This window comes from Onychostoma macrolepis, chromosome 05 (genome assembly GCF_012432095.1).
Source record: "Onychostoma macrolepis isolate SWU-2019 chromosome 05, ASM1243209v1, whole genome shotgun sequence".
In the NCBI taxonomy this organism is placed as follows: Eukaryota; Metazoa; Chordata; class Actinopteri; order Cypriniformes; family Cyprinidae; genus Onychostoma; species Onychostoma macrolepis.
In genome coordinates this window covers 44,038,145-44,057,678 of record NC_081159.1, presented here as the reverse complement: position 1 = coordinate 44,057,678, position 19,534 = coordinate 44,038,145, and the positions used below count along the sequence as shown (strand labels likewise).

Here is a 19,534-nt window from a genome sequence, read left to right as displayed (position 1 = left end):
GCCCATATGAGTGATCCTGTTGGGATCCCATATGTGTATTTCCACAGTACACTTACTAGGGCCATGTTTCCCCTGGCAGACCGCATTCTGCCATCTCTAAATGATGCAGCCTGAGCCATCTCAGAGACTTTCATGTGCAATAAGGCCCTACGCGGTTACTTCACATGAGTCAATGTCACTTAACCCCCTCTGGCAGGAGGTGACTCCGCAGTGTACCTCTTCCAGGTGGAAGGGCATGCTTTCCCAATGTTATCCAAGTCCTACTGTTTGGGTTGCTCGAGGAACAGCAGTAGTCGAGCTTCTCTGTGTAGAACCCGGTCCTATCGTCTGCCTTATAGGCAGGGGCGGACTTAGGGATTTAGGGGCCCTAAGCAAATTCCAGGTATGGGGCCCCCATACAATAACTATGTGTCCTTTTATGCTTAACCCTATTTTGCTCACTCGCTCAAGTTTTTAGTTTATTTATCCCTTCACAACCAGTAATTAGTCTACTTGCTGCTGTTCTAAAGCCAAATTAGGCTACCTTTTTTTTTTTTTCAGATCACAAAAGGAAGACATTATCACAAAAACAATAAATAAATAAAAAAAGAACAGAAAAATGCGTGCACTTGTCAATTTAATAAATTGCAAAAAATGTCAATCTTTTTACAAACATAAAACTATCCCATGCAACTCATTCCATATTCCAAGTGTTTATAACCCTTATTTTGCTTGCTCTCTCTAGTTTATAGTTTATCTGTGCCGTCACAACCAGTAATTTGTCAACCTGATGCTGTTTTAAAGCCAAATTTGGCTACCTTATTTTTTGAGATTACAAATGAAGACATTATCCAAAAAAAAATAAATAAATAAATAAAATAAAAAAACTTGCACTTGTCCATTTAATAAATTGTAAACCTTTCCAATCTTTTTACAAAAATAAAATTATCCCAGGCAACTCATTATATATTGCAAGTGTTCTGAAGGCATACTGTAGGCTTTGCCGAGAAACAAATCGAAAATGAAACCTATTATTAAGGGAAAATCTCCAATCATTGCATTCGTGCATTTATACGAGTATGTGGCAGTTCGCACCGGTGCGCCTAGGAGACGCACACAAGAGTCATTTTGAAACATCAAGATAAATAAAATTGACTTGAAACACAATAGTTTCTTTACTGAGGTGAATATCTCTGTTCTGAGACAGTCAGACAGCCTAGAATGCGCGCAAAGAGCGCTCCCTCATGATCACTATAGCTGTCTCTCACTTCAATTCATTGCGATCTCACGACGTTCCGTTAATAAGCTACACTGCACAATGAATCTCTTATTTACATCGTATCTACACTTTGTTATAATGAGATGATCCCCGACCTGGCAGAACTCAGCACTTGACAAAAACTCGGCATTTTGATCGGTAAGTGGATTCTAACTTAAACACTTCTGGTCACTGCGTTCAAGAAATCAGCGGATATGTCTGTGAACGGCTACAGTGCTCAACGCTGCAAATATGTTTCGCCAATATCAGATGGGGCCCCCTGATTCCACGGGGCCCTAAGCGGCCGCTAACCTCGCTTATTGGTTAAGTCCGCCCCTGCTTATAGGAAGGACCAGGAGGCCTACACGTGGCATTGGACGGGGTAGCTCCTGTGGCGCTTTGGTAGGGATCCCATTTCGTCAGTCACCGAAGTGACTCGGAGTGACCGACTGAAAGGGAATGTCTCGGTTACGTATGTAACCCTCGTTCCCTGAAGGAGGGAACGGAGACGTCACGTCCCGTCGCCACAGTCGCTGTTCCACAGCTGAGCTTCCGGGTCACCGGCTTGGCTCCTCAGCGAAAACATGAATTAATGTGGTGCACCTGCTGCCTCTTATACCGGCGCTGCGGAGTGTGGCAGCCAGATGCGAAATACCGCATGCCAATGTCCACTGGCTCGTTTATATTTATATTTTCTTAAATAACAGGTACTCCCTATATACAGGCCCTACTGTTCTCAAATCATATGTAACTGTGGTGTTCCACAAAACAACAAGCTTTAAAACACTTTTTTTCTTACTGCTGAAAATTAGATCATTTACTGTGAAATCCATTTTCTCTCTGGTACATCACCAGTGTAAGCTTCATAATGAGTACTTCTACAACGTAGTCCATAGTTACAATAAAAATTCATCTTGATTTTATCTTGTGGTTATTTTGGGAAAAACAGTAGGGGGGCGTTTTCCCCACTCTACGGTAGCCCAGATAGCACACGTACGTCTGCAAGATGTCTGTTAAAGATCTCTTGATCTGGAAAGCATCTGCTGTCTATAAACGTCTGACAGACGTCTGTAAGATGTCAGTTTTACATACATTCTAAATCATAAACATCTTAAAGACATCTAATAGACGTCTATTTGACATCTAAAAGGAGACGTCCTATAGACGTATTGCAGATGAGCAAACACCCTAAAAAATACGTCTTGCAGATGTAAATGCAGACATCAAATAGACGTCTCAGAGATGTACGTGTGCTATCAGGGAGCCTATACCCTATAAGCCAAATAGTTTAAGAACAATCACACCAGGACAGATGAAAAAATGTTTAACTCACAGATAGTTCATTCCAGTTGTTGCATTCAAATGATAAATCAATGGAGTCCGCAATCATTCCGTCAGTGACGGCTGCACAAAACATGCAAACTATAGTTTATAAACACATTATAAACTGTTAACAAGTGTAGTTTAGCGCAACACTGAAAATAGACTTGCCTTTTTAAAAATATTCCATTAAACCTGCTGAGATACAAGGAGCGTGAACTAAAACTCTCAGTTCTAAACGCACGTCCGAGAAACTCATGAATATTCATATATGTTCCGCCCACTGAAACAGAAAATCTCAGAAACCGAAATCTCGTAACAGGCGGCACCATAACTTACAACCAAAGAGTATAGAAGACTTATAAAAGCATAAGTTCTTTGTTACAACTGAGACTCAGAGAAAACACGAGAAGCACAGAGAGGAGAGAGACAGACAGCACACACGTCCTAGACAATTGCTTATTACTACAGTTATCAGGTAAGAATTATATCTAGGGATGGGAGAAAAGGACCTTTTCGAAGCATCGAAAACTTGCAAATACTTCCAAATTCTAGTTTATATATATATATATATATATAAAGCAATCAGTTATATAAAAACATGGCATTATCAGTACATTTTATATACAGAACAGGTGCAAGAAAGATTAGATTAGATTAGATTCAACTTTATTGTCATTACACAAGTACAGGTACAGGGCAACGAAATGCAGTTTAGGTCTAACCAGAAGTGCAATAGCAGCAAGTGCAGGATATACAATGGTTGAATAAGTGCAGGACAAGGATATGTACTGAATATATGTATAAATATATATAGAAAGATGGTTATTACTATAAACAGAATTTACAGGTGAATATGTACTATCAATATAATATATATACAGATGGCTATTACTATAAACAAAGTGTAAAAGTGCAGTGGAAGTGATTGCATATTACAATTAGACGTACGGTGCAAAATGCTAATGTAAACATTTGATAATGTAAATAACAGTCAGCAGTGCAAATGAGCATAATCCAATTTAGGTATGGTAGTGCAAGATACAAAAGTAAACAGTTGTTACTGTAATACAAATTTACATTCAGTAGTGGAAATAAGAAAGAAATACAAATATAAAGAAAATAAGAAAAAAAGCATGAAAGGGTCTAGGGTTTTTCCTGTAAATCATATTCTTTCATGAAGGACAAAAGATTTATTGCATTTTTCTTTCTCATCACTTTGAGGGCTTTGTGTTAGAAATAAACGCATTATAAAATGCACAAAACGTTGGTTTCACTTTCAAGTTCTTAGATTTGTGTATGTAAAATTTTCCCAACAGAAGGATATTGTTAACCAGGAAGTAACATCATAAGTCCATAGATAATATCCTTCACAGTGACGTTTTTAAGGTGAGTGTAGGAGCCAAAATTTGTTTAACTCTTTGATGCACACGCTATGAAAACCCCTACTAATGCACAACATGCAGTGGCGGAGCCAGAGGGGTAGGGTGGCACTAGACACCCCTGACATGAGATCGGCCACCCTGGGTGCCACCCCAAAAATGAATATGCTACTATTTAATTTTCTTTGTTTAATCGTACTGAAAGAAGTGTTTATTTTAGCCTCGTCTGGTGATGCGCATCGCGCTTGGTCTCGTTCATTTCCAGCCTCGCTCTCGCGCCACACATTCATTTTCTTACGGAGTGAAACACATCGCAGAGCAGAGAGGACACAGACAACGAGCTGACAGACATGACAGAGCAGGTCATTTTTAATAACAGTGTTACGAACCCCATTTATAAAATGCTCGTCAAGGAAGGGGTTAAGTAACATAAAAAGGACACGAATTATTTGATTTGATGGATACAGCAATGAAAGGGTTAATCAAAACTATCAAGACATTGAGACACACACACACACACACACACACATACACACAACAATATATACAATTTTGGTAACACTTTCAATAAGGTTTCAGTTATTAACATTAACTATATTAATTAATATGAACAATAATTTTATAGCTTTTATTAATGTTAGTCTCTCTCTATTCTCTCTTTCTCTCACACACAAACTCACACATAAAGAACAATGTAAATCTTTTGTAACACTTTTCAATAGGTTTTTATTTTTTAACATTATATAAGTTAACATTAAGTTAGCATGAACAATAATTTTATAGCATTTATGAATCTTGGTTAATGATATGTTCAAAATTGACTACTACATTATTCATTAAAATTTCTGATTAATGTACATCAGTTACTGTACCATGAACTAACATAAATATTTTTTTATAACACAAATAAATATAGTAAAACGTGTTGTTCATACTTAGTTTGTTAGTTTTGAATTAAATAATGTTAAAAACTATGTTCTTGAACTATACTAGTTAACATGAACAATAATTACATAATATTTATTAATGTTAAGTTAAATATGTATTAATACATTATTAAAATTTAAAGTTGTATCTTAACATTAGTTTATGTTCTGTGAATTAACATACAATTAATATTTTTAATGTTAGTATTAACTAACATTAAATAAGATTAATAAATGATTTTAAGTTATGTTGTTCCTTTTAGTGTTAATTAATGTAATAACTTATGTTAACCAAAGAGACCTTAATGTAAATTGTTACCAATACTTTTTATATTCTATAACTATTAAAAAATAAAATAAATAAATAAGTAAAAAAAAAAATGAAAAAAAAAACATTTATATATATATATATATATATATATATATATATATATATATATATATATATATATAAAGAATACTGACAGTAGAGAACATTTCAGCTGATTCTATGCATTATTTTTCATTCTGACACACAGACAGGCAGCTGAGGCAGCTCTTGATATTTAAAGTCATGCCTCTATCTGGTGGTCATCCTTGGTATTACACTCTTCACCTTTATGTTAACCAAAGAGACATTAATGTAAACTGTTACCAATACTTTTTATATTCTATAACTATTAAAAAGTATCTAATAATACACATATATATATATATATATATAGATAGATAGATAGATAGATAGATAGATAGATAATTATGTATATTTATATATATATATATATATATATATATATATGTATGTGTGTGTGTATATGTAAAAGAATATTGACAGTACAGAACGTTTCAGCTGATTCTATGCATTATTTTTCATTCTGATAGAAAGACAGTCAGAACTTCCAGCTCAGACAACTCATGAAAAATAAGGTCATGCCTCCATCAGGTGGTCATCCTTGGTATTACACTCTTCACCTTTAAACCAATTTCAGTGATAGTTTTAATTGTTTTGTGGCCCCTGAGCATGATACATTTTGAAACTAAGCATGTTTCCTCAGAATGACTTGTTGTATTTATGTAAAAGTTTTGAAGTGTTTGGAAACTGCACTTTAAAGATATAAGAAAATTACTGCTATTTTTTTACTGTTATTTTAATAAATCACCATTACCACACCGTTCGAGATATCCTAAATCCGTCCGCAATTTAAAATCTTCAGTATATTGGCATCATGTTGACAAAGTTTGGTGTGAACTACTTGTTTCTGCTTGGAGGAGTATGAATTTATTTACAGCCTGTTTTCTCAAAAAATAAACATTAAAATAAAAATAGCCGACTTCCTGTTGGTCGTAACTAATGACTGTAAATTAGAAAGTTGTCCGGCTTAATAAGAACAATTTATGTACCGAGTTTGGTGTCTGTAGCTAAAACTAACCCCCACTTTTGACAAAAGGTGGCGCTATAGAGTTCCTCTTCCACGCCCATTTATGACCTTTTTCCGGTGTATAACTATCATTAATATGGATATGTGTATTGAGTTTCAAGGAATTCTAAGCATGTTATCTGCCTCAAAGTCAACTTCAAAAATCAACAAAAGAATGTTCAACTTTGACATATTACTATGGCAACAATATTTTAGATATCAATATTCCCTTCACAGTTTCACATCGGCCGTGTTTTGTCATTATTCTGATGAAGGTTGAAGCAAATCGGGTAAAAATAAGATGCTGAATTCAAAGCATTTTGAAAACGACACATTTCCTGGCGCCAGTTGGTGGCGCTATAACTTTTACTCATAATAGTCACATCTATTCGATCGGCATCATACAACGAACAAATCCCTGATGTTTGATCAAAATCAGACAATGTATGTGGATGTTATTAGACATTTCCTGTCTCTCATTTTTCGCCATAATTCATCACCTCGCCACGGGCAAACCTTTTCGAGATATCAAAAATCCCTCCGCAATTTAGCACCCCCAATGTCTTGAGATCATGTTCACCGAGTTTGGTGGCAATCGTATGGAAGTCCTCAGAGGAGTATATCAAATTCCAGAGCGTGTGCTTTTCAAACAGCCCTATATAGCCGACTTCCTGTTGGGCGGAGCCTATGACATGCAGCGTGAAATGAGATCTATATGTGTACCGAGTTTCATATGAATATGTGCAATTATGTGTGAGCTACACATCATGTTTTCAGACTGTGTTCCAGGGGGCGACATAGAGCTCCTGTGCCACGCCCGGGTCCCAGCCTCTGCGGCGTCCTAATGGCCGCGGATTCCAACGCGTGTGCAAATTTTCAAGAGTTTTTGAGCACGTTAAGGCCCCCAAAAACCCCCGGAAGGTTAAAAAAAAATAAAAATATAGCTGCAAGCAGCGATGGCGGGCCCAAGCCGTGCGCAAACGCCACCCCGGTGGCATCAGTAAAACTGTGCCCAGCGGGCACATGCATTACAGTAACCGTCTGGCAGTCTGGTTTTGATGGATACAGCAATGAAAGGGTTAATAAAAATTTTCAAGACATTGAGACACACATACACAAACACACACACACACATACAAAACCCATACACACAACAATATATACAATTTTGGTAACACTTTCAATAAGGTTTCAGTTATTAATATTAACTATATTAATTAATTATATATATACATTTATTTAATTTATTTATTTATATATATATTTATATATTTATATTTATGTGTTATTTACACACACACACACATATATATATATATATATATATATATATATATATATATATATATATATATATTTACATTTATGAATATATATTTATATATTTACATTTATGTGTGTGTGTGTGTGTGTATGTGTGTGTGTGTGTGTGTATATGTAAAAGAATACTGACAGTACAGAACATTTCAGCTGATCCTATGCACTATTTTTCATTCTGATAGAAAGACAGTCAGAACTTCCAGCTCAGACAACTCATGAAAAATAAGGTCATGCCTCCATCAGGTGGTCATCCTTGGTATTACACTCTTGGTATTAACTAACATTAAATAAGGTTAATAAATTATTTTAAAATATATTGTTCCTTTTAGTTCATGTTAATTAATGTAATAACTTATGTTAACCAGAGACCTTAATGCAAATTGTTACCAATACTTTTTATATTCTATAACTATTAAAAATTAAAAAAATAAGTAAATAAAATAAAAAATACATACATATATGTGTATATATTTATATATATATATATATATATATATATATATATATATATATATATATATATATGTGTGTGTGTGTGTGTGTGTGTGTGTGTAAAGAATACTTGCACTACAGAACCTTTCAGCTGATTCTATGCATTATTTTTCATTCTGATACAGAGACAGGCACCTCATGAAAAATAAGGTCATGCCTCCATCTGGTGGTCATCCTTGGTATTACACTCTTCACCTTTATGTTAACCAAAGAGACATTAATGTAAACTGTTACCAATACTTTTTATATTCTATAACTATTAAAAAGTATCTAATAATACATATATATATATATATATTTATATATATATATATATATATATATGTGTGTGTGTGTGTGTGTGTATGTGTATGTGTGTGTGTGTGTGTATATGTAAAAGAATATTGACAGTACAGAACGTTTCAGCTGATTCTATGCATTATTTTTCATTCTGATAGAAAGACAGTCAGAACTTCCAGCTCAGACAACTCATGAAAAATAAGGTCATGCCTCCATCAGGTGGTCATCCTTGGTATTACACTCTTGGTATTAACTAACATTAAATAAGGTTAATAAATTATTTTAAAATATATTGTTCCTTTTAGTTCATGTTAATTAATGTAATAACTTATGTTAACCAGAGACCTTAATGCAAATTGTTACCAATACTTTTTATATTCTATAACTATTAAAAATTAAAAAAATAAGTAAATAAAATAAAAAATACATACATATATGTGTATATATTTATATATATATATATATATATATATATATATATATATATATATATATATGTATATGTGTGTGTGTGTGTGTGTGTGTGTGTAAAGAATACTTGCACTACAGAACCTTTCAGCTGATTCTATGCATTATTTTTCATTCTGATACAGAGACAGGCACCTCATGAAAAATAAGGTCATGCCTCCATCTGGTGGTCATCCTTGGTATTACACTCTTCACCTTTATGTTAACCAAAGAGACATTAATGTAAACTGTTACCAATACTTTTTATATTCTATAACTATTAAAAAGTATCTAATAATACATATATATATATATATATATTTATATATATATATATATATATGTGTGTGTGTGTGTGTGTGTGTATGTGTATGTGTGTGTGTGTGTGTATATGTAAAAGAATATTGACAGTACAGAACGTTTCAGCTGATTCTATGCATTATTTTTCATTCTGATAGAAAGACAGTCAGAACTTCCAGCTCAGACAACTCATGAAAAATAAGGTCATGCCTCCATCTTTTGGTCATCCTTGGTATTACACTCTTCACCTTTAAACCAATTTCAGTGATAGTTTTAATTGTTTTGTGGCCCCTGAGCATGATACATTTTTGAAACTAAGCATGTTTCCTCAGAATGACTTGTTATATTTATGTAAAAAGTTTTGAAGTGTTTGGAAACTGCACTTTAAAGATATAAGAAAATTACTGCTATTTTTTTTACTGTTATTTTAATAAATCACCATTACCACACCGTTCGAGATATCCTAAATCCGTCCGCAATTTAAAATCTTCAGTATATTGGCATCATGTTGACAAAGTTTGGTGTGAACTACTTGTTTCTGCTTGGAGGAGTATGAATTTATTTACAGCCTGTTTTCTCAAAAAATAAACATTAAAATAAAAATAGCCGACTTCCTGTTGGTCGTAACTAATGACTGTAAATTAGAAAGTTGTCCGGCTTAATAAGAACAATTTATGTACCGAGTTTGGTGTCTGTAGCTAAAACTAACCCCCCCCCCACTTTTGACAAAAGGTGGCGCTATAGAGTGCCTGTACCACGCCCATTTATGAGCTTTTTCCGGTGTATAACTATCATTAATATGGATATGTGTATTGAGTTTCATGGAATTCTAAGCATGTTATCTGCCTCAAAATCAACTTCAAAAATCAACAAAAGAATGTTCAACTTTGACATATTACTATGGCAACAATATTTTAGATATCAATATTCCCTTCACAGTTTCACATCGGCCGTGTTTTGTCATTATTCTGATGAAGGTTGAAGCAAATCGGGTAAAAATAAGATGCTGAATTCAAAGCATTTTGAAAACGACACATTTCCTGGCGCCAGTTGGTGGCGCTATAACTTTTACTCATAATAGTCACATCTATTCGATCGGCATCATACAACGAACAAATCCCTGATGTTTGATCAAAATCAGACAATGTATGTGGATGTTATTAGACATTTCCTGTCTCTCATTTTTCGCCATAATTCATCACCTCGCCACGGGCAAACCGTTCGAGATATCAAAAATCCCTCCGCAATTTAGCACCCCCAATGTCTTGAGATCATGTTCACCGAGTTTGGTGGCAATCGTATGGAAGTCCTCAGAGGAGTATATCAAATTCCAGAGCGTGTGCTTTTCAAACAGCCCTATATAGCGACTTCCTGTTGGGCGGAGCCTATGACATAGAGAGCGAAAATTGATCGGCTCAATGAGATCTATATGTGTACCGAGTTTCATATGAATACGTGCAATTATGTGTGAGCTACAGATCAAGTTTTCAGACTGTGTTCTAGGGGTCGCTGTAGAGCCCCTGTGCCACGCCCGGGTCCCAGCCTCTGCGGCGTCCTAATGACCGCAGATTCCAACGTGTGTGCAAATTTTCAAGAGTTTTTGAGCACGTTAAGGCCCCCAAAAATGCCCGGATAGTCGAGAAAAAAAAAAAAAAAAAAGAATCCTGAAGGAAACAATAGGGCCCTGCGCCATTCTGGCTTGGACCCTAAATATAGCTGCAAGCAGCGATGGCGGGCCCAAGCCGTGTGCAAACGCCACCCCTGTGGCATCAGGAAAACTGTGCCCAGCGGGCACATGCATTACAGTAACCGTCTGGCAGTCTGGTTTTGAAGGATACAGCAATGAAAGGGTTAATCCAAACTATCAAGACTGTGAGAGACACACACACACACACACACATGCACACAACAACATATAAAATTTTGGTAACACTTTCAATAAGGTTTCAGTTATTAACATTAACTATATGAATTAATATGAACAATAATAATTATATAGCTTTTATTAATGTTAGTCTCTCTCTATCCTCTATCTCTCACACACATTTACACACACACACACACACACACACACACACACAAAGAACAATATGTAAAGCTTTTGTAACACTTTTCAATAAGTTTTTATTTTTTAACATTATATAAGTTAACATGAAGTTAGCATGAACAATAATTTTATAGCATTCATGAATCTTGGTTAAAGATATGTTCAAAATGGACTACTACATTGTTAATTAAAATTTCTTGTTAATGTACATCAGTTACTGTAACATGAACTAACATAAATCATTTTTTACTAACACAAAAAAATATAGTAAAATATATGTTGTTCATTCTTATTTTGTAAGTTTTGAATTAACTCATGTTAAAAACTATATTATTGAACTATACCAGTTAGCATCAACAATAATTATATAACATTTATTAATGTTAAGTTAAAATGTATTAATACATTATTAAAATTTAAAGTTGTATCTTAACATTAGTTTATGTTCTGTGAATTAACATAAAATTCATATTTTTAATGTCAGTATTAACTAACATTAAATAAGATTAATAAATTATTTTAAAATATATTGTTCTTTTAGTTCATGTTAATTAATGTAATAACTTATGTTAACCAAAGAGACCTTAATGTAAATTGTTACCAATACTTTTTATATTCTATTATATTTTATTCTGTTATATTCTATAACTATAAAAAATTATATATATATATATATATATATATATATATATATGTAAAAGAATACTGACAGTACAAAACACTTCAGCTGATTCTATGCATTACTTTTCATTCTGACACACAGACAGGCAGATGAGGCAGCTCTTGAAATTTAAGGTCATGCCTCCATCTGGTGGTCATCCTTGGTATTACACTCTTCACCTTTAAACCAATTTCAGTGATAGTTTTAATTCTTTTGTGGCCCCTGAGCATGATACATTTTTGAAACTAAGCATGTTTCCTCAGAATGACTTGTTGTATTTATGTAAAAAGTTTTGAAGTGTTTGGAAACTGCACTTTAAAGATATAAGTAAATTACTGCTATTTTTTTCCTGTTATTTTAATAAATCACCATTACCACACCGTGTGTGTGTGTGTGTGTGTGTGTGTGTGTGTGTAAAAGAATACTGACAGTACAGAACATTTCAGCTGATTCTATGCATTATTTTTCATTCTGATACACAGACAGGCAGATCTGGCAGATCTTGCAGCTCAGACAAGTCATGAAAATTAAGGCCATGCCTCCATCTGGTGGTCATCCTTGGTATTACACTTCACCTTTAAACCAATTTCAGTGATATTTTTAATTGTTTTGTGGCCCCTGAGCATGATACATTTTTGAAACTAAGCATGTTTCCTCAGAATGACTTGTTGTATTTATGTAAAAAGTTTTGAAGTGTTTGGAAACTGCACTTTAAAGATATAAGAAAATTACTGCTATTTTTTTTTACTATTACTTTAATAAATCACCATTACCACACCGTTCGAGATATACTAAATCTGTCTGCAATTTAAAATCTTCAGTATATTGGCATCATGTTGACAAAGTTTGGTGTGAACTACTTGTTTCTGCTTGGAGGAGTATGAATTTATTTACAGCCTGTTTTCTCAAAAAACAAATATTCAAATAAAAATTGTTTTGTGGCCCCTGAGCATGATACATTTTTGAAACTAAGCATGTTTCCTCAGAATGATTTGTTATATTTATGTAAAAAGTTTTGAAGTGTTTGGAAACTGCACTTTAAAGATATAAGAAAATTACTGCTATTTTTTTTACTTTTACTTTAATAAATCACCATTACCACACCGTTCGAGATATCCTAAATCCATCCGCAATTTAAAATCTTCAGTATATTGGCATCATGTTGACAAAGTTTGGTGTGAACTACTTGTTTCTGCTTGGAGGAGTATGAATTTGTTTACAGCCTGTTTTCTCAAAAAATAAACATTAAAATAAAAATAGCCGACTTCCTGTTGGTCGTAACTAATGACTGTAAATTAGAAAGTTGTCCGGCTTAATAAGAACAATTTATGTACCGAGTTTGGTGTCTGTAGCTAAAACTAACCCCCCACTTTTGACAAAAGGTGGCGCTATAGAGTGCCTGTACCACGCCCATTTATGAGCTTTTTCCGGTGTATAACTATCATTAATATGGATATGTGTATTGAGTTTCATGGAATTCTAAGCATGTTATCTGCCTCAAAATCAACTTCAAAATCAACAAAAGAATGTTCAACTTTGACATATTACTATGGCAACAATATTTTAGATATCAATATTCCCTTCACAGTTTTACATCGGCCGTGTTTTGTCATTATTCTGATGAAGTTTGAAGCAAATCGGGTAAAAATAAGATGCTGAATTCAAAGCATTTTGAAAACGACACATTTCCTGGCGCCAGTTGGTGGCGCTATAACTTTTACTCATAATAGTCACATCTATTCGATCGGCATCATACAACGAACAAATCCCTGATGTTTGATCAAAATCAGACAATGTATGTGGATGTTATTAGACATTTCCTGTCTCTCATTTTTCGCCATAATTCATCACCTCGCCACGGGCAAACCGTTCGAGATATCAAAAATCCCTCCGCAATTTAGCATCCCCAATGTCTTGAGATCATGTTCACCGAGTTTGGTGGCAGTCGTATGGAAGTCCTCAGAGGAGTATATCAAATTCCAGAGCATGTGCTTTTCAAACAGCCCTAAATAGCTGACTTCCTGTTGGGCGGAGCCTATGACATGCAGCGTGAAATGAGATCTATATGTGTACCGAGTTTCATATGAATACGTGCAAGTATGTGTGAGCTACAGATCAAGTTTTCAGACTGTGTTCTAGGGGTCGCTGTAGAGCCCCTGTGCCACGCCCGGGTCCCAGCCTCTGCGGCGTCCTAATGACCGCAGATTCCAACGTGTGTGCAAGAGTTTTTGAGCACGTTAAGGCCCCCAAAAATGCCCGGATAGTCGAAAAAAAAAAAAAAAAAAATAGAATCCTGAAGGAAACAATAGGGCCCTGCGCCATTTTGGCTTGGACCCTAATTAAATCAACTAAAACAAACAAAACATAGATCAACACACACACAGATCAAACACAGAGTAAACACCGCTTCTCAGCGGCAGACTTGACCACAAGACGCACACAAAGCTTCGCTGGCTGCACTCATCATCAACGGTGACTGGAGGAAAGGAGCTTCTCAACGAGTGCGGGTCATGCTCAAAGAGCCTAGTAGCCTCCGGAGCAGAGATTGTTCATTTATTGAACAATGTGAGTGGATTTGGTTGGTCCGACGCGTTTTCCGCTGCCGCGTATCGATGACTGTATTGATAGTCTCGGGGCTGCAAAGTACATTACGAAATTGGATCTCTTAAAAGGTTATTGGCAGATGCCTTTAACCGAGCGTGCCTCTGAGATCTCTGCATTCGTTACCCATGATTTGTTTCTCCAGTATACGCGGATGGCGTTCGGTTTGCAGAACGCACCGGCGACATTTCAGCGCTTGATGTCCCTGGTTTTGAGCGGTGTTCCTAATTGTAATGTTTATTTGGATGATGCAGTCATCTATTCGTCTTCATGGGCTGATCATTTATTGGTTCTATATGACGTGTTTCATCGTTTATCTGCTGCATCCCTCACGTTAAATCTCAGAAAGTGTGAATTTGCTAAAGCTTTGGTTACCAACCTGGGTAAACAGGTGGGAAATGGTCAGGTAAGGCTGTTGGATGGGAAAATCGCTGCTGTCCTTAAGTTTCCGGTACCTACAACGAGGCGAGAGCTGCGTAGATTTCTTGAAATGGTGTGATACTACCGGTGTTTCTGCAAGAATTTTTCCAGTGTTGTTGCTCCACTGACTAGATTGTGTAGTCCGAAAATTGATTTTAGTTGGACTAATGACTGTCAACAGGCATTTTTTGTCTGCAAAATCTCTTCTTTGCAGTGCTCCTGTTCTCTCTGCTCCGGAGGTGTCCCGTGCGTTCCAGCTGGAGGTGGATGCCAGTGCTATTGGAGCGGGAGCTGTCCTTCTACAGGAGGGTGCTGATGGAGTAGCTCACCCTGTTTCTTACTTCTCTGCTAAGTTTAACCAGCACCAGTTAAATTATTCGACCATTGAGAAGGAAACGTTAGCACTCTTACTGGCATTAGGACATTTCGATGTTTATGTTGGGGGCAGTATAATACTGTGAAAACAAAAATGATTTACTAGCTTTGACTAGTGCACTCTCTGACCATCCAGTCAAAGGAGAGAAAATGCTGACGTTATCGTAAGCCTGCTAGATGGCTCTGGTGCTGCAAACTGGAAATCTGATTGGTTAAAGCAACGGTTTCATTGCCATTGATTTTAAGCTACAGACGCCTGCACTGTTGATTCTGAAGGCCTTTGGCAGATTTATTTTTCCCTGGCAACACGATTGCTGAAATATGATTGGATAAAAGCTCTAATAAAAACATACACTACTGGAAGCAGCGCAACCAAGTGAAAAGCTATTAAATGAAGAGATTAGACTATTGGAAATAATTTAATACACATTCATGGAAAGATATATTAAAACTAAGTCAGTGATAGTCAGGGGCGTAAATTTCATCTGACAGTAGGGGGGGACAATAAACGTAAAATTTCTCAAGAGCAATTTTTGAAGGGGACACAAATAATACAGCCAAAATTGAACTTGTAAGGATAGATATGTGTACACAGCATGGAGACCGTGTTTAAATATGAGTTAATGGTTCACCACGCGGTCATATTATAATTATTATTTTGTGTCATCCATAGTATTTTAGGTTTCGTCTGAAACCTAGTACGTCTCTTTCACATTAATTCAACCGCAATAAACCCACTGATCTGCCACTTAACATCATATTGAACGAAACCCAACACATAGGTCTACAATATTAGCCTAATATCAGTTCAGACACAGGCTTATCGCCGTGTTAGTTGTAGTGGGTGACAAGCTACAGTATTAAGCTTGTCAAACTTATAATCGCTCATAGAAAATACATCGGATGTCATAATTTTTTTGTCATGACTAATTTATTAATGATCCAGCATCATCTGTATTAAAGAGAAAGAATCATTTCACCCAATGTTTAAAGAGAATAAAATAGCCTTGACAGCCTACTTACACATAACTAACTTGCTCTCTCTCACCGGACTCGTGTGTGTGTGTGTGTATCGGTAAAGAAGGAAAGCAGGCAGTGGACCAAACCACTGTGAGGAAAGGGAGGGGGGAATCAAAACATTTCTGAACTTAAAACGTTTTTTTGCATTTATTTTGTTTTACTAATCACACAATTATTTTAAGTATATGTCCATTATATTAGTTTCAATACACAGAGTCACTTGTAATTATATTTTTAGGGGGGACAAGCCTCAGATAGGGGGAGTCCTTTTTCCTGTGTCAAGTGGATTGCACACATCAGGTTGCACTACCCCCTGTTTGTGTTGCAGGCGACCATCTCCCCTGTGTGCTTCAGCACGCTAAAAGAGCTTTTTCCCTAAAAGAGCATTCACGGGTGCGTCTTTTTAAAGACAACGTTGCATCTGGCAAACTTGACGTTACGTCTTTGTAAAGACGAGTTGGGTCTTGCTACAGACAATGTGTCACCCATGCGTTTCTGGATGCGGTCGTTACCTGGCGCCGGGTGATGGTCACGATCGCTGCCTCACGTGCCTGGGCAGTAAGCACGCTGAGGTGGCGTTCGTGGATGAGTCATCTTCTCATTGGGAAGGTCAAGGTCAAGGTCATTTTTATTTATATAGCACCTTTAAACAACATTAAATGCTGACCAAGGTGCTTCACAGTAACAAAGCACAATGATAAAACAAATACAAGGTATCACAAAGTCAAAGAACAAAATAAAACCTAGTAAAAAAACAAAAATAAGAAATTACATCACTAAAACCAACATATTCAACAACTATGAGTAGGCCTGAGAAAAAAGATGCGTTTTCAATGATGATTTAAATCCAGACAAGGAAGAAGATAACCTAACAGATTGAGGTAATGAATTCCACAGCTTAGGGGCAAAAACAGAAAACGCTCTGTCACCTTTAGATTTTAAGTGAGATAATGGGACAGTTAATAGATTATCAGAGGAAGATCTAAGAGTTCTCCGAGGTGAGTATGGGCAAATAAGATCTGAGATGTAAACTGGAGCCAGACCATGCAGGGCTTTAAATACAAAAGTTAAAACCTTGTACTCAATTCTAAATTTAACTGGCAGCCAATGCAGATGTACTAAAATAGGAGTGATGTGCTCCCTCTTCTTCCTCCCCATTAAAAAACGGGCTGCAGCATTTTGAACCAGTTGCAAACGTGAAAGGGAAAACTGGTTGATACCAGCATATAATGCATTACAATAATCAAGCCTTGTAGAAACAAAGGCATGAATAACTGTCTCTAGATCACCAAAAGATAAAAAAGATTTCAATTTACGTAAACCCCTAAGCTGGAAAAAACTAGCACTCACAACAGAGTTTATTTGTTTGTCGAACTTCAACTCTGAATCAAAAACAACACCCAGGTTCTTTACGCGAGTACGGATATTTGGTTGCAAGGGTCCTAAACTAGAGGACAGGGCATTAATCAAATGAGGGGAGCCAAATAGAATGACTTCAGTCTTGTTCTCATTTAACTGAAGAAAATTATCACCCATCCAGCTTTTGATGTCATTTACGCAAGCAACCAACGCTGATAATGACTTAGAACCAGGTTTGATTGACATGTACAACTGGGTATCATCCGCGTAAATGTGATATGGGACCTTGTGAAACTCAAAAATGTAGCGAAGGGGGAGCATATATAAAGCAAACAAAATAGGGCCCAAGATGAAGCCCTGCGGCACCCCACCAGTAACAGAAGCAGTTGATGAATAAGACTGACCTAACTCCACAGAGAAACTCCTTGCAGTAAAATAGGATTCAAACCAAACTAAGGCTGAATCACAAATACCAACCTCGGTTTTTAACCTGTTTAAAAGAATATTGTGATCTACTGTGTCGAAAGCCGCACTTAAATCCAACAGTACCAAAACTGCACAATTTCCAGAATCCACAAATAATAACAAGTCATTCACCACTCTTAACAAAGCAGATTCAGTACTATGCTTAGATCTAAAACCTGACTGAAAGGGCTCCAATATGTTATTCTCAATTAAGTAAGGTGATAACTGATTTAAAACAGCTTTCTCCAATACTTTGGACAGGAATGGCAATTTCGAGATAGGTCTATAATTGTTCAAATCAGCTGGATCCAGATTTACTTTCTTAAGCAGCGGATGAACCACTGCATGTTTAAAATAGGATGGAACTAAATTTGTCTGTAAGGAACTGTTGATAATGGAAATAATATTCGGTGCAACTGCATCCATCACTTCCTTTAATAGTGACGTTGGTATAATATCAAGAGAGCAAGTGTTTGATCTTAAACTAGACACTATATTCAACAACTCAGTGTGCGAGATGGGATAAAAATTTGAAAATTTAGCTAAACTCGTAGGTAAATACCAAACCTTCTGGGATGGATTCCTAACAATCTTCGATTTAATGTAAGCAATTTTATTTATAAAAAAGCTGCAGAACTTCTCACACAACTCTGGGCCATGACTAGTACCGATCCCGGAGGGAGGATTTAACACAGAGTTGATAGTAGAAAACAAAAGCTTAGGACAATGAGAATTTTGAGAAATCAGATTAGAAAAATATTTAGACCTTTGCAAGGCAACTGACTCCTGAAATTTAAGAATTGTGCAATAACTGATAAGAGATTTGTAATTTGTCCTTTCTCCATTTTCTTTCTGCCCTTCTACACTCCTTCCTTAGAATCCGAACTTCACTATTAACTTCACCATCCGCCGGCTGCAGCGCCCCAGCCTGCTCGTCGCCGAGGGCGGCCCCCTGCGTCAGCCTCCGCTTCCGCAGCAGCCTCCAGAAGCGGCGCCGTGGAGCTGGGCGTAGAGAGAGAGAGGGAACTGCTTCGGGAGATGGTGGATGCACCGGGTGGAGAAAAGAAACCTCGACAAGAGGCGGTTGTCTCTGTCTCTGGGTCCCAAAAGGGCATTGACAGTTATGGACGGACCAACACCGTACCACACTCATCCCCCTCTCTCGCCAGTGAGCAGCTGTGGGCGGTTCGAGAGTGCAACCAATCGTACTACTCACGCACCCTCTGCCAGAACGCAGGTTGGTGTTGCAGACACACTGACCCCGCTTCGGACCGGCAACAAGACACCCGAGCCGGGTCCCTGCGTTCCCCTTCGCTGCCCCACCGCGGGTACGTCGGTGGCTCCGTCGGTGTCACTTGTGCGGGTTCTGGGAGCCTGGCAAGCGCTTCCCAGTCCGTCTCGTGGCTCCGTCAGACCATCAGACTCGGTTATGCGAATCAGTTTGCCCGGCGTCCTCCCAAGTTCAGGGGCGTCCACTTCGCTTCAG

General features: G+C 36.8%; 1 pseudogene; it reads left to right on the top strand.

Moving 5' to 3' along the window:
- The first annotated feature begins 2,966 nt into the window (after window positions 1-2,966).
- LOC131540573 (endoplasmic reticulum chaperone BiP-like) overlaps window positions 2,967-19,534 on the top strand; it is a 58,581-nt pseudogene continuing 42,013 nt past the window's right edge.